The sequence below is a fragment of the Pan paniscus genome, chromosome 2 (assembly GCF_029289425.2).
Source record: "Pan paniscus chromosome 2, NHGRI_mPanPan1-v2.0_pri, whole genome shotgun sequence".
Lineage (NCBI taxonomy): Eukaryota > Metazoa > Chordata > Mammalia > Primates > Hominidae > Pan > Pan paniscus.
The window spans coordinates 65703838-65726780 of record NC_085926.1 but is presented as its reverse complement, the minus strand read 5'-3'; the positions used below and the strand labels follow the sequence as shown (position 1 = coordinate 65726780).

The 22943-nt window shown below is 40.0% G+C and overlaps 1 protein-coding gene across 33 annotated transcripts in view; it reads left to right on the top strand.

Moving 5' to 3' along the window:
* MAGI1 (membrane associated guanylate kinase, WW and PDZ domain containing 1) overlaps nt 1–22943 on the top strand; it is a 675392-nt gene that overhangs the window by 226135 nt on the left and 426314 nt on the right. The window lies entirely within an intron of this gene.

Sequence of the window (22943 nt, the reverse complement as noted above, 5' to 3'; positions counted from 1 at the left end):
GAGGTGCGGTTGCTTAAGAAATGAAGTGCTTGCTTTCTTAGCTGAAAAACAAAACAAAACAGAACAAAAAATCCAAATTGTGTAGTTCAAAGACTGGAATCCTCTGGGCAAAAGAAATCATTTCTGACTTTATAAAAGACTTGATTTCATGGATGCCTTCCATGAAAGTCAGGAGGTCTGAGCTGATGATGATTTCAAATGCTGTGTGAATGAGAGGTGAGGAATAAATACTGGTAAATGTGAAATTCTAAGCCTTAGATTGATATACATTAAAAGAACTTCTATGATGGAGTATTGTGTACCAGTCATTGAGGTAAACACCATTACATGCATCATCTCAACTAATTTTTACTACCACCTTAGAGAATGAATTTTATCATGACTGTTTTATGCAGATGAATATGAAAGAAGGATACCCACTATTAGGAGTTTATTAGTGATGAGACACCCTGTGTCTGGCAGGGTAATCTACATCTTTAGCAGCTACTAAAGACCCGATCTCCTCTGAAGCTTACTAGATACTGGGGTGCCACTTGTTCTTTTTAGTTTGTGTATATTTTTATATAACATGATTTATAATGGCTGCATAATAGTCCTTAGCATCTAACCATTTTGTGTTTGTTGCTTAAGCAGTAGCATCATTTCCGTACCCATAATTTTATGAGGATGACTAAGTCTGGGATGAATGGGAGCAAGACCTATTTATTGGGATTCATTCATTACTCCTGCAAGGTACCTTTAGATATGTCCGAGAGACTCATTAAGCTTTTCAGAATAGAGTTTGAAGAACCCTGGACTTAATTGTGTGGTTATATTTCAGGGAACCACTCCATTAATATGGAACATTTAGATTGGCACCATTATCTCCCTATTATAAATACCATTTTATGACTTTAACTGTTCTAAACATCTATGTACCCTAAGCATTCTGCATATTTCTCATTATTTTTGTAGGATAAATTTCTGGAAGTGGAATGGCTGGGTCAAAGATGATACATATGTTAAAGAGATGTGCATTGCTAAAATTCCTCCCAGAAAGGTTGAAACAAGTTACTTACCCATAGTCAACTCTGAGACTGCTCTTTTTCTATATCCCCACCATTACTTTGTAGTATATATTTTTTCTGAGTAGTTGCTAATTTCATAGGCCCTAAATAGAAGCTCATTTTGTCCATTTGATTTGTTTCTTAATGGTCATTTTTTTCATAATTCGCATCTCCTTCCTATTTCCTTGTTTTCTTCCTTTTCCCCCAAATTGCCTTCCATCAGCTTTTGCTTAAGGATGGTTTTGCCATGCTGTAGGATTTCCTGGAGCAGCCAGTTGAGGAGTGAACAATAAAAGGAGCCTCAGTTGTTACAGGCCTCACCCAGTCCATGCTAGATTCATGAACAAGCTGGGAGAAATGGGGGTGTGGCGCTTGGTGAGACAAAGAGGATAGCTTGGAAGTCAGTTCAGGTATATGTGCAAATGCCATGTTCACCTCTCACTCCTTTTGGATTCTTTCAGAAGAATGAAGATGGTTTCGTTTCCTTGAATGCTGTTGTGACTGTGTATTTTTATATTGCTTCTCTTTAATAAAAAAGAAATTGACTTTTTTTTTTTCTTTTAGAAAATGTGAACTAGGCTGGGCGCGGTGGCTCAAGCCTGTAATTCCAGCACTTTGCAAGGCTGAGGCGGTCGGATCACCTGAGGTCAGGAGTTTGAGACCAGCCTCACCAACATGGAGAAACCCCATCTCTGCTAAAAAATACAAAAATTAGCTGGGTGTGGTGGTACATGCCTGTAGTCCCAGCTACTTGGAGGCTGAGGCAGGAGAATCGCTTGAACCCAGGAGGTGGAGGTTGTGGTGAGCTGAGATTGCACCATTGCACTCCAGCCTGGGCAACAAGAGCAAAACTCTGTCTCAAAAAAAAAAAAAAAAAAAAAAAAGTAAACTAACTTTAACCAGTCAGTTTATATCATTGATTTAATGTGGTCTAGCATTTCTTTGGAACATAGAATGTATCATTGCTAACTCTTATAATGATCCTATAATTTTATTTGGTCCTTGCTCAGTACTGGCTTGTAGTTCTGCCAAACTTGAAACCATAAGATACTTGGGTAAATAAGTCCTGAAATAAAAGAAAATGATAGACAAGTGTGTGTGTGTGTTTGTGTGAGAGAGAAAGAAAGAGAGAGAGAGATTTTATAAAATTATAAAATCTTGTAATTTTTTCAACCGTAATGTATTTAGGCTCACAGCAGTGTGTGCCCCCATCATGCTAGCCCTGCTGGAGAGCACTGGGCCAGGAACAGGTAAATAATAACAATAACAGCAACAATTAACATTTTTAGAATACCCGCTTTGTGCCAGCCTTTATGTTGCATCTGTACTGAGTCAGGAATGTGATAAGATTAGTCAGGTTGGTGGTATATTATTCTTTTCTTCCTACACTTAAAAAAAGTATTTATTATGTGTCTGGTGTCTGGGAAAAAGCGTTTCCTGAGAGCTATTTAAATAGCTTGGCTTTGAGTTACAGAGAGACACAGATCAATTTCAGGCTGGCTTAATGCAGAGATCATGAGATTACCTCCTCTCCCCCCGAGTTTTTGTGGGAGTTTGCGCAAAAAGAAATAGTTTTGTGTTTATAGCTGCGAGTGCACGCTCTCTCTCACACACACACACACACACACACACACACACACATAAACATACAAAAGATTTAAAAATTCTCAGGAAATTAGATTATACATGTTATTTATAATCAACTAGCTGGTAATGACTAGCTTAAGTAAAAGAACAAGGGGGGATTCTTTATAATAAAGCTACAGGGTTAGCTCATGCCACTTGGGCAAGAATGGACTGGTACTTAGGAATGGACCTGAAAGATTATCAGTTTACCTCTCTGTCTTGGCTCTGCTTTTCTTGTTTTTTTTTGTTTGTGTATTTATTTATTTATTTTTGCTACATTATCTCTTTCTCTGCAGCCCAGCTTTCATGTGAAAGAAAACATGAATAACCCTTAGCTCGTTCTGCAGTTTCAGGAACCCACAGAGACTGACTAGCTGGCTCTCAGTCATAGCTCCACATTTCCTTAGAAAGAGACTCTGCTTTGCCAAGCATGTGTCAGGTGACTGCTCTTGGTCGATGAGTGGAGGTTGGATTCCCAGTCCAAATATGGCTGCCTGGGGGCTCCCCATGGAGATCTGGCAGGAAGCTTCCCAAGAAGAGGGTTGGCTTCTGGGCTTGGCTGAGAATCTAAAAATGTCTAATGGAATAAGAAAAAAAGCAACCCAACATTTAGACACTAGTCTCCTAGCCTCTTACCGGGGAATGTCAGTGAATATAGTCTTTCATTGTTTGTTCATGTCAGTAGAGGCTGGGTGATAAGACGTTGCTATCACAATAGGTGCTCTTCAAATGTTGAAGAGCCAAGATGCAAGGATTATCCTATGAAGTTGCCTGTAGGAAAATAATGAAGGCTGTGTGGCAGTTTTTGGCTTTTCTGTATACATACTTTGATACTGTATTTTCTATAGTTAGTTTTCAGAACCTAACATTCAATACTTGATTGAGAAGGCAAGTGTGCTTTCGTTTGTCCATGTGTGACCATTCATTCAATTGTTTATCAATCTTTTGTTTAGAAATCAGCAGATTAATTATCCCAACAAACATGTGTTAAGTACTACTATATGCCATGTACTTGCAAGGTAATGAAGGTACTGCCTGGAGCCCTCCTGAAATACGTAATCTCATGGAAGAGAAAGAGGAAAGAGCTAAATGTGTCCACAAATAACAAAACAAAGTCAATTATGAGGTGTGTGTGCACCATGAAGGGACCTAAATAGGTTGCTGGAGTTGAAAGTCAGTAGGCCTGGGGAGGGATTCTACTCCTTGCATTTTGTGGAGTGCGGGCTTTCCCTCGCTGGCTGATTGCAGAAATGCAAGAGCTCCAAGGGAGAGCTGCCATCATCTTCCCCGGCGATAGACTCCCACCATTCCTGACAGAGATGAAACCTTTATTAGATCCTTGGAAATAAGACAAGGAAAACACCCATCAGTTCATTCGATTCTCTCCAGGGAGCCACGCTGGAGTTCGTTTTCCATTTGTTGTTGTGGTTACGAGTTTCTTGTCTGGAGCAGTTTCTGACTTGTGTTCCTAATCAGCACTGTAATGGAATTACTCATGTTTCATTTAACAGTCTGTCTTAAAATAACCTTTTGGAAGTACTGAATTACTTTTCTTGGTAGAGGCATTACTGCCACATTCATGAGCCGTTTGGGTGTATGGGATAGAGACTGGATAAAAGAGAGAGGCCTTCTGCTAGTTAGACTTCATAGGCAGCCTCTCTCTGTGGCATGAATTGAATGTCTTTGGGAGAAGGGTCCTCTTGGGCTTGCCCAATGTGCCAAAGTATCTAAAATTCCACCATTAGCATGCATTTCTTTGAGTTAAAATGGCTTTACCTAATATGTGAAATTATAGGTAAAGATTTTGATAGCACTTTTTGATGGATAAATTCATGTACTGGCTCATAGTTCTGTCATACTTGAAACCATGATACTTTGGTAAATAAGTCCTGAAATAAAAGAAAATGATAGAGAAGTGTGTGTCTGTGTGTGTGTGTGAGAGAGAGGGAGAGAGAGAGAGAGAGAGGATATATGTGAGGTTGTGTGTGTAGGAGCAGCAGTGGGAGAAGAGTTGGGGTGGGGAATTCAGAGTGGGGGTGTATAGCAGGGCACTAGAGAGGAAAGGAGCCTAGGTGAATTTTGAAGACAGATTGTGAGCTCTTGTAGAAAGAGGAACTGGACAGGAGTCATTAATTTCTGTGCAAGACAAAACGGAATGGAATGTCCAGTGTATCTGTTTTGCCTGCATAATATCCATTTCCCTTCCTTTGGTAACTGGGCGCCACTTTTTATCTGGGCAACTGACCTTCTCCCTGGCCTCAGGACTCCAGGGCTGGGCATGTCACTAGGCCACTAAATGAGAGCGTCCCATCTTTAGTTTGAGTTTAGTTTTCCATCACAGCTGAAAGTTTTTTGATTGTTCAGGATTTCTGCAGGATGGTGGGACTGGGCAGAAGGTATTTCTGGAAGACCTGTAATTTAAATTGTTCTTTCCCACCCCATTCATGTCTCTTCTCTGTCACCTTTCTTGGCTCCAGTCCTCTGACTTGGGTAAGCAGTATTATTTCTATAGGAACTTGAAATGGATGACGTTGGAGAACTGAATTTCTGTCATCTTGATAAAGTTTTACATAAAGTTTTCTCACCTTCTTTTTCAGCTTCCCCTTGGAAATGGTGACAACTGTTACCATGTCCTAGTGGTCTTAAATTTTTCTTCTACACTTGACCTGCTGAAGTGTCCGGAAACAAGTTTAGGGTCCCACTGTGGGCAGTTATCCCAGTTATTAGAGCACATCGTCATTGTCTGTGCTGGGAATGCTGTGTGAAACCTTTTTACGCTGCTCTGCTGTCTGTGTGTAGCATAGTATTTCAGTGTAAACGCATTTCTTAATAACCTACCCATGGGCCCTGTGGACCATAATCATTGGCTGAGTTCTCCTTTGGAGTTCCCAATATCCAAATATTTCTCTCAGATTAAATGTCTGTACTTTAGATTATTCGCACTCTGAGTATTACTCTCATTTTCCCAGCGTAAATCTCCCCTTATTTCCTTTCCCTTTTAGATTACCCATGGAGACACATCATTGCTGTACCTCACATTTCCCAGCAGAGTTTTAGCTGAGAAGTTAATTAATGTTCTTGTAAGAGGAGAATGCACTTTAAAAAAATCTGCTTTTACTTAAAATGAGATATAAAAAGCTGAGACCCATGTAGGTCCTGTGTGCGGCGCAAGTCCTCTTGAGTGACAGAAGAGCAGAATGGTCCCCAATTTGTGAGGTGGGTGGAGAATGATGCTGGAGTTCTGTTGGTGTCGTGAAGGTCTCATCATGCAGTGGGTCCCATGGGTATGTAACTTGTGTCAGTTCCTGCTGAGAGCGTGCTGGCTGCTTACATTAATATTGTCCCTTGACCCATAAAATCATTGTGCTGGAAGTAAATGAGGCTCAGCAGTCAGACCAGTATCATTTTATTTATTTACTTTTATTTTATTTATTTGTTTTTTTGAGACAGAGTCTTGCTCTGTCATCCAGGCTGGATTGCAGTGGCACGATTTGGGTCACTGTAACCTCTGCCTCCCAGCTTCAAGCTATTCTCCTGCCTCAGCCTCCTGAGTAGCTGGGATTACAGGAGCGTGCCACTATGCCTGACTTTTTGTATTTTTTAATAGAGACAGGGTTTCACCATGTTGACAAGGGTGGTCAAGAAGTCCTGACCTCAGCTGGGCGCCATGTCTCATGCCTGTAATCCCAGCAATTTGGGAGGCCAAGGCGGGTGGATCACCTGAGGTTGGGAGTTCGAGACCAGCCTGACCAACAAGGAGAAACCCTGTCTCTACTAAAAATACAAAATTAGCTGGGCGTGGTGGCGCATGCCTGTAATCCCAGCTACTCGGGAGGTGGAGGCTGGAGAATTGCTTGAATCTGGGAGGCAGAGGTTGCAGTGAGCCAAGATCACTCCAGCCTGGGCAACAAGAGCCAAAAAAAAAAAAAAAAAAAAAGTCCTGACCTCAAGTGATCCGCCAAACTTAGCCTCCCAAAGTGCTGGGATTACAGGCGTGAGCCACCACACCTGGCTGGGTCTCATTTTAAATCTTGGCTCCATCAGAAAAAACAGCCCTGTGATCTTGGATAATTTACTCAATCGCTCTGTACTCAGTTTTCTCATCCGTAACATGGAGATACTGGTATCTATCTTGAGAGGTTGCTCTGAGGATTATCACGTTGTGTTTAAAGCACATGTTATTAATAGGGAACATGAGCATTTGCAGTCTGGTGGCGGCCTTCTTCACTCACTCCCAGACATTATCTGTTGTATCTTTTGGGTACTGTGTTCTCCATTTACTTCTGTTTGGGATAGCCGGATGCTGGGTTCCCAGAGCACTCTCATAATTCTCTGTGTGGTGGAGATGGCAATATATAGCATGTTAGTTAAAATTATGAACTTGTAAGTTAGGCTTGTTTGCGAACCCCTGGTCACCCTCTGCTATGGTGTGAAAGTGTCCCTCTCCTGCCCCGGAATTGTGTTGAAACTTAATTGCCAATGTGATAGTATTAAGAGGTGTGGCCTTTAGGCTGTGATTAAGTCACGAGGGTGGAGCTTTCATGAGTGGAATTAGTGTCCTTATAAACAGAGGTTGAAGAGAAAGCCCTGGTCCCTTTTTGTCCTTCCTATATGTCAATGTACAGTAAGAAAGCTCTGTTTTGAAAGCAGAGATGAAGGCCTTGCCAGACACCACATCTGCTGGAATGTTGATCTTGATCTTCCCAGCCTCCAGAACTGGGAGAAGTGAATTTCTGTTATTTACAAATTACCCAGTCTAAGGCGTTCTGTTATAGCAACAGGAACAGATTAGGGCAGCATCTTACTGTGTGACCTTAAATAGGGCATTTAACTTTCCTGAGCCTCAGTTTCTTTACTATAAAATGTGGAAAATTAGAATACCTGTCTCATAGGGTGGTCTTACAGAAGAAAGTGTATATAAAGTACTTGGCACAGCATCTGAGTAGAGTACTGAATAGGAGGAAATTGTTTTTATTATTTTATTGCTATGATGATGTTTCCATCATTATCATCATCAACTGTGTCATCAGTATAAATCAGTAGTTCTCAAATGATGGATGGTTATTGCACTGTCTCCTCCCTCCTCTCTTCAAGGGGGACATTTGGAATGTCTAGAACAGTTTTTATAGTCACAAACTATGGGGTGTGCTACTGGCATCTAGTGGACAGGGTCCAGGCATGGTATATTTAGATCAGTTTGATATAAACTAATTTTCAGATGACATCATTGATTGGTGTGGACAATTCATTTGTATCAGTAAATTGATATTGATAAAAACTCCAGCAGAATTAAATTTAAAGGAGTTTAATTGAGCAATGAATGATTGGTGAACTGGACAGCCATCTGAGCCAGAGAAGTTTCCGAGATTCCAACGCAGTTATGTGGTGGGAGACTTACAGGCAAAAAATGGAAAGTGACGTACAGAAAACGGAAGTGAGGTACAGTAACAGTTGAATTGGTTACAGCTTGGCGTTTGCCCTATTAAAACACAGTTCGAACAGTTGGCTACATTTTTTTTTTTTTTTTTTTTGAAATGGAGTTTCCCTCTGTTGCCAGTCTGGAGTGAAGTGGCATGATCTCAGCTCACTGCAACCTCTGCCTCCCATGTTCAAAGGATTCTCTTGCCTCAGCCTCCCGAGTAGCTGGGACCACAGGCGCACACTACCATGCCCAGCTAATTTTTGTATTTTTGGTAGAGATGGGGTTTCATCATGTTGGCCAGGATGGTCTTGATCTCCCGACCTCGTGATCCACCTGCCTCAGCCTCCCAAAGTGCTGGGATTACAGGCATGAGCCACCGTGCCTGACCAGCTATATTTTTGAAAAAAATTTTTAATTTTTAAAAAATTTCTTTAAATTTTATAAGTTCCAGGATACATATGTAGGATGTGCAGATTTGTTACCTAGGTAAACATTTGCTATGGTGGTTTGCTGCACCTATGAACCTATCACATAGGTATTAAGTCCTGCATCTATTAGCTATTTATCCTGATGCTCTCCTTTCCCCTGTCCCCCACCTGACAGGCCCCAGTGTGTGTTATTCCCCTCCCCGTGTCCATGTGTTCTCATTGTTCAGCTCCCAATTATGAGTGAGAACATGCGGTGTTTAGTTTTCTGTTCCTGTGTTACTTTGCTGAGGATGATGGCTTCCAGCTCCATCCATGTCCCTGCAAAGGACATGATCTTGTTCCTTTTTATGGCTGCATAGTATTCCATGGTGTATATGTGCCACATTTTCTTTATCCAGCCTATTGTTGATGGGCATTTAGGTTGATTCCATGTCTTTGCTATTGTGAATGTGCTTCAGTGAACATACACGTGCATGTACCTTTGTAATAGAATGATTTATATTCCTCTGGGTATATACCCAGTAATGGGATTGCTGGGTCAAATGGTATTTCTGGTTCTAGATCCTTGAGGAATCGCCACACTGTCTTCCACAATGGTTGAACTAATTTATGTTCCCACCAACACTGTAAAAGCATTCCTGTTTCTCCACAGCCTCGCCAGCGTCTCTTGTTTCTTGACTTTTTAATAATTGCCATTCTGACTGGCATAAGATGGTATTTCATTGTGGTTTTGATTTGCATTTCTCTAATGATCAGTGATGTTGAGCTTTTTTTCATACGTTTGTTGGCTGCATAAATGACTTCTTTTGAGAAGTGTCTGTTCTTGTCTTTTGCCCACTTTTTAATGGGGTTGTTTGTTTTTTTCTTGTAAATTTGTTTAAGTTCCTTATAGATTCTGGGTATTAGACCTTTGTCAGATAGATAGATTTCAAAAATTTTCTCCCATTCCACAGGTTGTCTGTTCACTCTGATGATAGTTTCTTTTGTTGTACATTAACTCTTTAGTTTAGTTAGGTCCCATTTGCCAATTTTTGGTTTTGTTCACAATTGTTTTTGATGTTTTTGTCATGAAATCTTTTCCCATGCCTATATCCTGAATCATATTGCCTAGATTTTCTTCTAGGGTTTTTATAGTTTTGGGTTTTACATTTGAGTCTTGAATCCATCTTGAGTTAATTTTTGTATAAGGTGTAAGGAAGGGTTCCAGTTTCAATTTTCTGCATATGGCTAGCCAGTTCTACCAGCACCATTTATTGAATAGGGAATCCATTCTCCATTGATTGTTTTTGTCAGGTTTGTCAAAGATCAGATGGTTGCAGATGTGTGGCCTTATTTCTGAGATCTCTATTCTGTTCCATTGGTCTTTGTGCCTGTTTTGGTACCAGTGCCATGCTGTTTTGATTACTGTACAGTTGGGTACATTTGATTGGGAAAAACTTGGTGATTGGCACAAGTGTAGGCTACGGTCCGTTTACATCGCCACTTGCTATAGTTCATGATGTACAGAAAAACCTTTAGACCAAATTTAAAATATGTAAAGAGGCAGCTTTAGGCTAAACTTGATTTAATAATGTAAATATCAATTTATATCAGTATATAACATGTATTGATATAATATCAATATAATTTATATCAATATAACATATTGATATAAATATCAATGTAATTTGTATCAATTCATATCAATATTTATATATATCAGTTTATATCAATAAATTTATATCAATTTATTGATATAAATACATTGCCTATACCAGTCAGTGATGTTATCTGAAAATCTCTCCCCTCTCTTAATGTTCTGATGTCACTGTGTGTGTTTTTTTTTTTTTTACTAAGCCATCTGAGAAATGTTCTGTTTTGCAAAATGGTAAATTCTTTAGAATGTTCTTATTTGTGGCTTGTGCCACGCAGGGTCTCTGCCAGGCCATTGGAGGAGCTAATAGTGTGATGCTTTTCTGTTCTTCTACATCAGTAAGATGAATGTTTGTTTTTCGAATTTCTTCAGTGTTATAAAGGGGACTTGAATGTTCTTAGAGTTTTCTCTTGGAAAGATGCAGAGTGGAATTTAGGGATGCCTCAGTTTGTGCTAGGTTCTTGTTAATCTATCATGATTGTCTTAAAGGTTTAAGGAGTCTTCATGAATCTTGGTTACAATTTTTGTTGAAGCACTCGTGTTATTGTTTCTGAGTTAGAGGAGGTGTGAGATCTTTTGTCATATGCAAAATTCATTTAAGAAATTATTTTTCAGTACTTGGTTTTCTCTTCTTGTATGAGTTTGCTAAGCATAATGGCCTCCAGCACCAATACTGCATGTTCTCACTTGTAAGTGGGAGCTAAATGATGAGAACACGTGGACACAAAGAGGGGAACAACAGACACTGGGGCCTATTGGAAGGTAGAGGGTGACAGGAGAGAGAGAATTTGGAAAAATAGCTGTTGGATACTAGGCTTAGTACCTGGGTGATGAAATAATCTGTTCAACAAACTCCCATGACACGAGTTTACCTATATAACAAACCTGCATATGTACCCCTGAACCTAAAACTAAAACAAAAAAGAAATTATTTTTCCTGCTGACATTCTCAAATGATGGATTGAACAAGATTTCACAGGGAATAATTTAAAGATGAGAATGTAGAGAGGTCATGTAATGTCACATCTAAAATTTCCTTTTAGGAAATTTTAAGTCTATCTTTTATTTATAGTCAGTAAGCATGTAAAGGAAAATTATTTAAGCATTGAGCATTGAGGTAAAATGTATTAAAATTAGAAACCTTTGATATTTTTTCATATGTACAATCTCTATTACAGTAAATTTCACCTACAGTATTTTAGTCCAAACAGTGTTAAATTGTCAGCTGCTGTTATAATATCGCAGGATTCCTAATACTATTTTTAATTGACATCACTTTACCGGATTAGAGATGTTTGCTAACTCTAGTTAAAAAAAATCAGCTCATTTAGCTGTTATCTTATTCAAAGTGAAATACTTTGATTTTGCAAGTAGCAGAAAACAAAGAAACAAAAAAATGGGCAAAGATGTTATTAAAATAAGGCCATATTGAAGGAGTGTGGTGGGAGTACTGGTAATGTCCTCTCTCTATCTTCATCTGCATGTTGGTTACATGGGTGTCTGTATCAGTAGAAAATGTTGAGGTTGTAGAGATGAAATTTGTGCTTTTCACCATAGATGAGTTAGATGCCAACAGAAGACACACACACACACACACACACACACACACACACAAACGAGATGATCTTTTGAGTGGAGTTTTGGAGAGTGTGTTGAAGTCACTGTGGAAGGAAAATGGTTAGGCATTCGGTACTTGAGGCAGGAAACTAGGCATTCTTCAGTCATCCATTCAGTCAGCCATTTAATATTTACCTAATTCAGTGTTTGTTTTATGCCAGGTATTGTGTACTTGATAGATGTTACAGGAATGAACAAAAGAAAGATGGTACTTGCCTGAGTGTTGCTACCAGATAATTCAACTGAATTGATATGAACAATTTGCAAGAGCCACTGCTTTCTGAACCCCAGGGTGCAATGTGGATTTGGGCACATTTTTAGAGGGCCTTGAAGTAATTCTAAAGGACTTTTTATTTTTCTAGACATTTCTTACACAGATGCTCTGTTTACCATCTTTTATTTTTAATTACACGAGTAACTCATGAATGCGTTCACGTGGTGAAAAATTACAACCCCAAGGAGGAATGGAGAGTTGCCTCCATCTTCCTTGTCTCCCCCATCCGTCCCACCAAATAGTATTTAGAATTCTCCTATCAGAATAACCATTTTGTTCAGACCTTTTCTGATAGGATATGGAAAGGAGGGAGGGAGGGAAGGAGGAGAATTTTAAGGGCAGAATTGTACCTCAAATGCTAAGAATAATGCGTTGCACATAGCAGGCTCTCAGAAAAATTTTAACGGAATGAAGATGTTTTAGGGCAGTGGTCCCCAACCTTTTTGGCACCAGGGACCGGTTTCATGGAAGACAGATTTTCCAGGAGGTTGAGTGGGGCAGGGAGGATGGTTTCAGGATGAAACTGTTCCACCTCAGACCATCACCCATTAGTTAGATTCTCATAAGGAGCGCCCAACCTAGATCCCCAACATGTGCAGTTCCAAATAGGTTTCATGGTCCTCTGGGAATTGAATGCCACTGCTGATATCACAGGAGGCCCAGCTCAGGAGGTAATGCTAGTTTACTGCCCCCCTCCTGCTGTGTGGCTGGGTTCCTAGCAGGCCATGGACTGGTAGCAGTCTGTGGCCCGGGGTTTGGGGACCCCTGCTTTAGGGGTTAATAAAATAGAAAATCTTATAGTGAATTGAAAAGTTTTTGTTTCTATGCATTTTCTTACCCAACAGATATTTAAAATATAATTACTGTCATGTTAGGTTCCACTAAACTTTAAAACCTATCTGCATTTTTTAAAGAGTTGAGAGCCATTGGGTTAGAATGTAGGAGAAGTGATTGGTGGGGGAGCTGTTAGAAAGTGAAGGAGGCTGTCAGGGAGATGGAGACCTGGATTTGCAGAGATCTTCCTCAGATCTTGATAATGGAGAGCTTTTTTCCAGCCAAGTTGGCCTATAATGCTGTTTCTGCTAAGTGATCCAAGTACAGTTATTCATCTCTAAATTTGGTCATCACTTTGATGGAATCTAAGACTTAAGCGACCGGACATTTTTCTAGAATGTTATAACTTTGCACCTGACTTCAAGACCTAGCTACTTTGACCATTTCAAAACTTTGGATTTTCTTTCCCTCATCAGACCTTTCCTTTGGATGCTCTGTATTAGATCTCAAAAGACTCAAATGATTGGTATTGTCTGCATCAATGTTTCTGTTTAACTTGAAGCTAAACCCATGCTGTTCTTGAAATCTGTATTTTTTCTTGACTTCCTATTTTTTTTTCCATTTCAGGAAGTGATTATTTCATTGGAAACATTAGATCTGTGTTGGCCAAGAAGAGTTTTACCTGAAATTATTCTTTATCTCTCATTTTCATAAGTATCTCAAATATAAACCAATGGTGCTTGACAATTTGCAAATAAATATAAAGTGACAGAGGAGAAGAACTAAGTAGGAACTTCCAGGGAGATTTGCCTGTGAGCACCTGATTCATCCAACTCTGTTTTATCCCAGGGGAAATATTACATTGGTGCAGAAGTGACTGCGGTTTTTACTATTACTTTTAATGGCAAAAACCACAATTAATTTTGCACCAACCTAACAGGAACAATAAACTGTGTGACAAATAGATTCACTCTAAGATAAAGGAAGAAAATATATGAGAAAAATACCAGGCAGTCCTGGTAGAAGCTAACATCAAAATACTTGGAAACCATAGGAATGGATACATATTTAAAAATTTTATTTTATTTTTAGTTTTAGTTTTTGCTATCACTCCTTTTCAGAAGCAACAATTTTGCCAATTTCTTACATCAGTTTTTTTTTTTTTAAATCTAATTTAAAAACGTATTTCCCATGGTGGGAGTTCACATCTTATTGGATGCATTTCTGATTGTTTGAAGCAGTCCATGTTCTGCCCTTCCAAGCACCTGTTCACTGGGCCTGTTTGCTGGGTTATAAAGACTATGAGACTGGACAGTTGGACTCACTGATACACAATGTCTGGTTTTGCTAAGGTTTCCCTCTAACTCTTTGTGGGGATAAAAAAGAAATTCACAATTACTAAAAGATACTCTTCAGTGTATAGAAAATACTCCAAGGGGAGGGAAGGATTGATTATATTTAATATTTAACATGCCACCCCTAAAACTTTGCTTGCTCCTACATTGAACTACTCTGACACCTTTAAATGTAAGAACCACAAATTAATGATGAAGAAGAAAAAGAAGCTGATGATCAGGATTAGCACTTACTAAAGGCTTGCCACGTGCCAGGCATTATTCTGAATGCTTTACATGTGTTAAGTCACCTGTTCGCCACTAGAACCCCATATGGAGCAGGTATTATTAGGCTCTCCATTTATGGATCAGGAAACTGAAACTTGGGAGGAAAGTAACATGCCCAACGCCATTCAGCAAAGTAAGTGGTAGACTTGGAATTAGGCAGTCGGAACCTTCAGGAAGTCTGAATAATTGGGAAACGTAGTATTAACTTATTTTAAAATGGTACATTATTTGTGTTTAAATAATATGCTTGCTTGTTTTATCTATTTTTTTCAACTTCCAGGCATCTTCTCAGCTGAAGAATATTTAAATGTAAAGCATTCGGTACAATTATTAATGTGAGGGGAAAATGTGCAATACACTACAGAGTTTTCAAAAGTTGTGGAAACATCAGCCCAAATAAATATTTTTTAAAAAACACATAAATATGAGTTTTGTTTTCATATTCATTTAAAACTACAATTAACTGACATGTCAGCTGCTCTTTTATTATTTGTAGTCCTCCTTTATCTGCAGGAGATATGTTCCAAGACCCCCAGTGGATGCCTGAAACCATGGAATAGTACCAAATTCTATAGTATACTTTGCTCTTCCCCATACATACATATGTATGATAAAGTTTAATTTATAAACTAGGCACAGTAATGAGATCAACAGCTTCTTCAACTCTGCTGGAAATGTGACAGCCGCTTCTTCATCAGCAGATAGAGACTCTCCAGTAATTTTTGTATTTTTCGGTACAAGCTTATCTTGAATCTGCACAACCATTCGCTACTTGCAACAAATAACTTAGTGTCACTCATTTTAGGGGATCCCTTGCTGAAGTCTTTGTATAGGCTCGGTGCTTCCTGGTGCCACATGTTTCAGTCAGTTGGAACCCATTTCTGTTGATGTCTTCCACCCAAACATTTTTCTTTCCATTTGAACTAAGTACTTGTAATGCACTGTGGCCATAACTTTTGTAGTTTGAAGTGCAACAGAAAAGTAGCACGGATTTCTTTTTCCTTCATTACAATTTCACAGATAGAATACTATAGAGCTCAGCAACCTCAGCATATTATTTTTTTCTTTGCTTATTAAATCGAGAATTTTCACCTTTTTCACTAACAGAAGCACATTACAGCTTCCCTTTTGACTGTTTGACTTGCTAGCCTCACTAGTCTTGCACTCTCGGGTCATCATTAGGTAAAATAAGGGTTTCTTGAACACAAGCACTGTGATACTTTGACAGTCAACCTGCTCACTGAGGTGGCCGCTATGTGATTAATGGGTGGTGAGGGTATATGGGGTAGAAATGCTGTCCTAAAGGCCGGTTCCCCTTTGAGCTGGACACAGTGGAATGGTGAGAGATTTCATCACATCACTTAGGACGGTGCATGATTTAAAACTTAAGAATTGTTTATTTCTGAAATTTTTCATTTAATATTTTTGGACTGTGGTTGACCGTAGGTAACAAACTGCAGAAAGCGAAGCCGTGGATATTGGGGGACTACTGTAGCTGTAGTATTTCTAGAAATTCTTTTCATGAAAGGAAATTTCAGTTCGCAAAGAGGGTTGCCTTAGATCCTGGGAATATTTATTTTGACTGCAATCAGCATGAATCTGCGAAGTTTAAGGAAACCCAGGGCATCCTTCCTAAGCCATGGTAAAGAGGCAAGAGCCATGGTAAAGGGCAGCACCCCTACACCTATCTTGGCCCGAGGCCTACAGTTGGCGGCTTACTTTGGAACTTCAGAGTGTCTTTGATGTGCCTTTCAGAATGATGTCTGCTCCATGGGTCCTGATGACTTATGTTTCCCGCGAGGAAGAAAGGCATGGAATGGGCGAGGGGTTGTCATTTTCAGTGCTTCTGAGGCTGTGTTTTTTTGTTTGTTTGTTTGTTTGTTTTGAGATGGAGTCTCGCTTTGTTGCCCAGGCTGGAGTGCAGTGGTGTGATCTCGGCTCACTGCAAGCTCCGCCTCCCAGGTTCAAGTGATTCTCTTTTCTAAGCCTCCCAAGTAGCTGGGATTACAGGCACACCCCACCATGCCCAGCTAATTTTTGTATTTTTAGTAGAGATAGGGTTTCACCATGTTGGCCAGGATGGTCTCCATCTCTTGACCTCGTGATCTGCCTGCCTTGGCCTCCCAAAGTGCTGGGATTACAGGTATGAGCCACTGCACTCGGCCAAGGCTATGTTTTTAAGGTGAAGAACTGAAGATGCATTTTAGAAATGAGACAAACTATATTCCTTTCAACGGCTGTTGCTCCATAGCTGTAATGCCCATAAACAGTACAGCACAGTCCAATCCAAGGTTACGCTTAGATTTGAGTGTATCCTTAGATGACAAAACTTCCCAACATACATTGAATAATCTCCACTAGAAATCTGTGTTATTTTTCCTGTCCATGCTCTGGATTCTTCAAAGTTCTTAAATATTAATATTGGTTAAAATATTAGTATTTATAGAAACTAGGTTTCTGTTTTCTTTTTTTTGAGACTGGGTCTCACTGTGTTGCTCAAGCTGGAGTGCAGTGGTGTGATCATGGCCTACTGCAGCTTTGAACTCCAAGGCTCAGGTGATCCCCTGACCTCAATCTCCCAGGTAGCTGGGATTACAGGCCTTTGCCACCACACCAGGCTAATTTTCTTGTAGAGATGGGGTTTTGCCATGTTGCCCAGGCTGGTCTCGAACTCTGGGGCTCAAGCAGTCTGCTTGGCTCGACCGCTCAAAGTACTGGGATCACAGGCATGAGCCTTTGTGCCTGGCCGGTTTCTGTTTTCTTTCTTTTCATTTTAAATCTGTTTAATCAGAAGCAGCAGTTGCCATACATAGATCAGAGTAATTAAAAAACTATTCTAGAATAATGTAGTGAGTCATAGACTCCTTACAGGTATCCTGTCCCTATTAAAGCTTCCTTAGATGCATCCTTAATGTTTACTGGGCTAGTGTTTACCTGCCTCCACTCTTTCTTTTGAAAATGTAAGAGACCATTGCAGCTGGATAATGGCTTACATTGTCTGCACTAATTGGGCTTGCCTTGTATCTCAGAGACTGAGGGCTTTAATATTTTTTTCCAAACACTTAAAAGTGACCAGCAAATAATCACTTGAGCTTCATGTTTAATAGGTAATCAGAACTCATGAGGCATAGCTAAGGTTTTCTGGATGAAAAGTAAATGCTGTTGGAAAAAAAAAATACAGATGATTAGTTTCAATCCAAGATCACACCCTTGGAAGATGAGAGAAAGAATGAAAAGTACCTGAAATTTTGTTGGTAACAGAGGAGGCATCCTCAAACTATGGCCCTGAGGCCAAATCTGACCCACAGCCTGTTTCTGTAAATAAAGTTTAGTAGTCACAGCCATTCCCATTTGTCATGTATAGTACAAGGCCGCTTTCCCATGACAGCAACAGAATTGAGAGGTTAGGGTAGAGAGCATATGGTCTGCAATGCCAGCAGTATTTACTATCGGCACCTTATTATAGATGAAATATGCCAACCCCTTGGTTAGAGCATTAGGAATAGCATATTATTATTCAGAAGGTTTAGGCATTTAAAAAGATTTAAAGTAAATGAATATAAATACTTTTAATTTTATTTCATGGCAAAACTTATTAATAGCTAACTTGCCCCACATAGATATAGCTGATGTCAGAGACCAACCGCTGTGGGAGCCAGTGTGTCCGTTTCCCCTCATATTTTCTGCTTAGTGACCAAAAGCCCAGCAGAAAAGAGATGAAACAACAGCTGTAATGGTTAATTTTGTTTGTACTTGGCTAGGCCACGGTACCCAGGTATTTGGTGAAACACCAGTCTGGATGTCGCTGGGAAGGTATTCTTTAGATAAGAATAACGTTTACATTGGTATTAATAGATTCAGAGCAAAGCAGATTACCCTTTCCAATGGGGGTTGGCCTCATCAATCAAATCAGTTGAAAGCCTTAAAAGAAAATAGACTTAAAAGAAAATAGCCTTAAAAGACAAAGAAAATAGAGCTCCTGGGAGGAAGAAGGAATTCTGCCTGGAGAGTGTCTTTGCATCAGTTCTTCCCTGGGACCCCGGCCTGTGCCAGCTCTGCAATTTTGGACTTGCCATCCTCCGCAGTCCTGTGAAGCCAATTTCTTTTCTTTTCTTTCTTTCTTTTTTTTTTTGAGACAGAGTCTCAGTCTGTCACCCAGGCTGGAGTGCAGTGGCACGATCTCTGCTCACTGCACCTTCTGCCTCCTGGGGTCAAGCAATTCTTGCGCCTCAGCCTCCTAAGTAGCTGGGATTACAGGTGTGCACTACCACACCTGACTAATTTTTGTGTTTTTAGTAGAGACGGGGTTTCACCATTTTGGCCAGGCTGGTCTTGAACTCCTGACCTCAGGTGATCCACCTGCCCAGGCTTCCCAAAGTGCTGGGATTACAGACATGAGCCATCACACCCCTCGGCCTGACCAATTTCTTAAATCTCTATCTCTCTCTGTCTCTCTCTCTCTGTGTGTGTGTGTGTGTGTGTGTGTGTGTGTGTGTATCTTATCTTATGTTTCTGTTTCTTTGGAGACCCAAATACAGCAGCCTTCATTTTAAGTTAAACTTCTTATTCTGAGATAATTGGAGATTTACAGGTAGTTATAAGAAATACTACAGGGCCATCCAGTGTATCCTTTGCATAATTTCTTCCAATGGTAATATTTTACAAAACCCCTCTCAGTCACTAATATGTTCCCCATCTCTATAATTTTATCATTTCAAGAATGTTATACAAATGGAATGACACAGTATGTAGCCCAGGATTATGGTTTTCAAGCAGCGTAACCACCTGAGGGCGTCATCCAGGTTACTGTGTGTATCAGCAGTTCATTTTTTAAAATTGCTGAGTAGTGTTACATGGTATGGATAAGCCATACTTTTTTTTTAGCCACTCAGCTATTGAAGAAGATCTGTGTTGATGGTAGTTTTGGCTATTACTGATAAAGTTGCTATGAACTTTTGTGTATTTCATATGCAGATGTTCATAGTGTATGAAATACGCAAATGTTTTTGTGTGTTTGAACATAAATGTCCTTTTTTCATTTAAAAGCACAAGAGAGCAATTGCTGGTCACATGATAGTCACCTGTTTACTTTTATAAGAAAGTGTCAAACTGTTTTCTGTGACCTCACTAGTGTTTGCTGTCGTCACTGTTTTTGATTTTACCTGTTTTGATAGGTACGTGGTGGTATCTCATTAGCATTAGTCATTTGCGTCGTTGGATAGCGATGTTGCACACATCTTTTCATGTGCTTATTTGCTGTCTGTATATCCTTTGTGATGAAATGTCTGTTCATATATTTTGCCCATCTTATACCCGGATAGTTTGTGGGTTTTTTTTTTTTTCCTGATGAGGGTTTGTTTTGTTGTGTTTTGTTTAGCTTTTTATTGAACATATTACATAAAAGATTTAGTCAAAAAGACCAAGGCCCATGTCATCGTGGGGCTCCTCAGATTCTCTTTTCTTTGCCCCCTCTTTTTTTCTGAGTGAGGACAGCAGGGTGGAGGGATAGGGTCTCCTGCTGGGGCATCGCTGGTTGTGGGGCAGGTCCCCGAGGCTCTCTACACAGCAGAGGGGGCTCCTGAGGCTGACATTGGCTAGGCCAGAAAGGTTCACCATTGACACCAGCTGCTTTAATGAGGGTTTTGATTTTCATTCTGTGACTATCACCTCACTGTCCTTCAGAATGAGTGGATGCAGGTGAGCTCAGAGATTGAGGCTGCGTTATGGGTGGGGGCTGCAGAAGTGGCTGCTGGGCGCAGTCTTAGTCACTGGATAAAGAGAAGGCCATACCCCATCAGGTCCTGAGCTTCCTCAGAAGGACCAAATGCCTTAGCAGCAACTGAGGAAAAGGTGCTGTTGAGTTTTGAGAGTTCCTTATGTATTCTAGGTCCCAGTCTTTTGTTGAGTCTGTGGCTTGCAAATGTTTCCTCCCTGCCTGTGGCTTGTCTTTTTAGCCTCTTTCCACAGAGCACAAGTTTTAGTTTTGATTAGGTCCAATTTTTGAGTTTTTCCTTTTACGAAAAGGAAAATGGCCATTCCAGATCTTCTGGCAATGGCTTGCGTCTCATCCTTTTAGTGTTACTGCTGTCTTCTAGCCTTAGGGTGTGGTCCAGGTCGAGTCGTGTTCTGTATTGTGGTAGCGCAATAAATCACAGATATGGTGGCCGTCTTGCTCCGAGGAGAAAGGAAGGCAGTGGGTTTGACATAAAGACAGCAGGTTTACAGTGGTTAGTCATCAATTGAGAATGTTGTATAACTTCTTAGACAACAGAAACTTTACGCAGCATCTGTATCTATAAAGAACCAGCATCAAATAGCAGAAAATTGAGTTGTTTTTGTCTATATGATGTTGGTGCAGAGATATAGCTGTGCAATATATTTTCTTGATCTTTTCCTTAACTGGATTCTCCTTCAGAGTTGGGAGAAGGTAAACTGAAAGGAGAGACTAGTGGACAGACTGTCTTGGAAATGCAGTCCTCCCAGACAGATGCAGATCTGCAGCTGCTCCACCCAGGCCAGCAGTTGCAGGCATTTTCGCAGCTGCTTTCATCAGTATCTCAACTCAGATTCTTAGGCTTAACCCTTGAAGTGAGCTCAATGGTTATTCTAATTCTTTAATTTATCCAGAGTATCTCTCAACTGCTTATAAATACTTTGAAGATTAAAGCTCCCAGCTCCATGCCTCAGTTATATTGCTTTTCTTCTCAGTAAAAGGTAAGGGTTTGGATAATTTCTAAGTTCCTGTTCTCCTTTGGCATTTCTGAGATCCTGGGATTCACAGTGGAAAGTAATTGGTTTAATTGCCCCAGACTCTGTGAATGAGAGTTCATCTCACTAGCTGTCATTGTTTACAGTTGACCAACATGTAGATCTTTTGCCAGGGCCTGAATAATCTTATGAAAAGTTGTCACAGATAGATTCATTCTGTGTTCCATCTATCCTGGCTAAACTGGCTAAGCCCTGAGAGCGCCGGCATGGTGCACACCTGATAATGTGATGAAGCCCTGCCAGCAATTTCCACCTTGATTCCTTGTGCCTTCCAACATCCCTGTCTTCCCAAGCATGACTTCTCCAGAGACAGTCCTCAAAAAGTTTCTTAGCAATAAAAGACATACATTCAACTTAGCTGGTGGATGAGACTTATCTCTAGGGTCAGAATTCAGCCTTATGAGTAACCAGTTTTCCAAACTCAAATGCCCTATTTCTCCTACTTTGGTGTGCATGAGACTCCCTGAGAGAGACTTAAAATGCAAAAACCAGGCTCTTACCTCGGAGGTTGTGATTTATAGTAGTGCCTGCCCTCCCCCGCGCCAATCCATGGTTTTGCTTTCCGTGGTGTCAGTTATACACGGTCAACTGTGGTCTGAAAATATCCAATGGAAATTTTCAGAAATAAACAATTCAGAAGTTTTAAACTGCATGTGGTTCTGAGTAGTGTAATGAACCTTGAGTCATCTTACTAGATTCTCCCCAGAACGTGAATCCTCCCATTGTCCATCAGACCCATGATGTATACGCCACCTCCCTGTTAGCCACTTAGTAGCTGATCAGATAAGTTGGGACAGTATCTCAGTGCTTGTGTTCAAGGAATCCTTATTTTACTTTTATTATATTGTTATAGCTAGCTATATAGCTAGCTATAACAATATATTATTAGCTATTCTATTAGTTTTAATAAAAAACTGTATTAGTTTAAAATAGTTATTAGTAACTACTATTATTATCATCGTTTGAGAGAGTCTTACTCTGTCACCCAGGGTGGAGTGCATGATCTTGGCTCACTGCAACCTCCTCCTCCTTGGTTCAAGCAATTCTCCTGCCTCAGCCTCCCGAGCAGCTGGGATTACAGGTGTGTACCACCACACCCGGCTAATTTTTGTATTTTTAGTAGAGACGGGGTTTCATCATGTTGGCCAGGCTGGTTTTGAACTCCTGACCTCAAATGATCCTCTCGCCTCAGCTTCCCAAAGTGCTGGGATGATAGGCATGAGCCACTGCTTCTGGCTTGCTATTATTAATGGCTATTTTATTAGTTTTCTATTAATAGCTATTTTATTAATAGGTATCTTATGATTAGCTATTATTAATCTCTTGTTGTGCCTAATTTATAAATTGATTTTTTTATCAGAAGTATGTATGTATGTATGTATGTATAGAAAAAAATACATAGACTTGGGTATTATTCATGGTTTCAGGCATTCACTGGGGTTCTTGGAATGTTTTCTGGGCAGATAAGGGAGAACTAGTGTAAAAGGATTTAGATGGGGCTAAGATCTGTGTTTTGAAAAGGCACCTGAAGGCAATTGCATTGCCTGTGGTCCCAGCTCAGACTGTCCTTTTGAAAAAGCCTTAAAGAAACACCCAGAACACTTATCTATATATTTGAATGTTTTTCTGCTATGGAAGTAATATATATTCAATGTAGAAAATTTGGCAAATGGAAAAACACACACACACACGAAACAGAGTAAACACTACCCATAAGCTACCAATAAGAACGT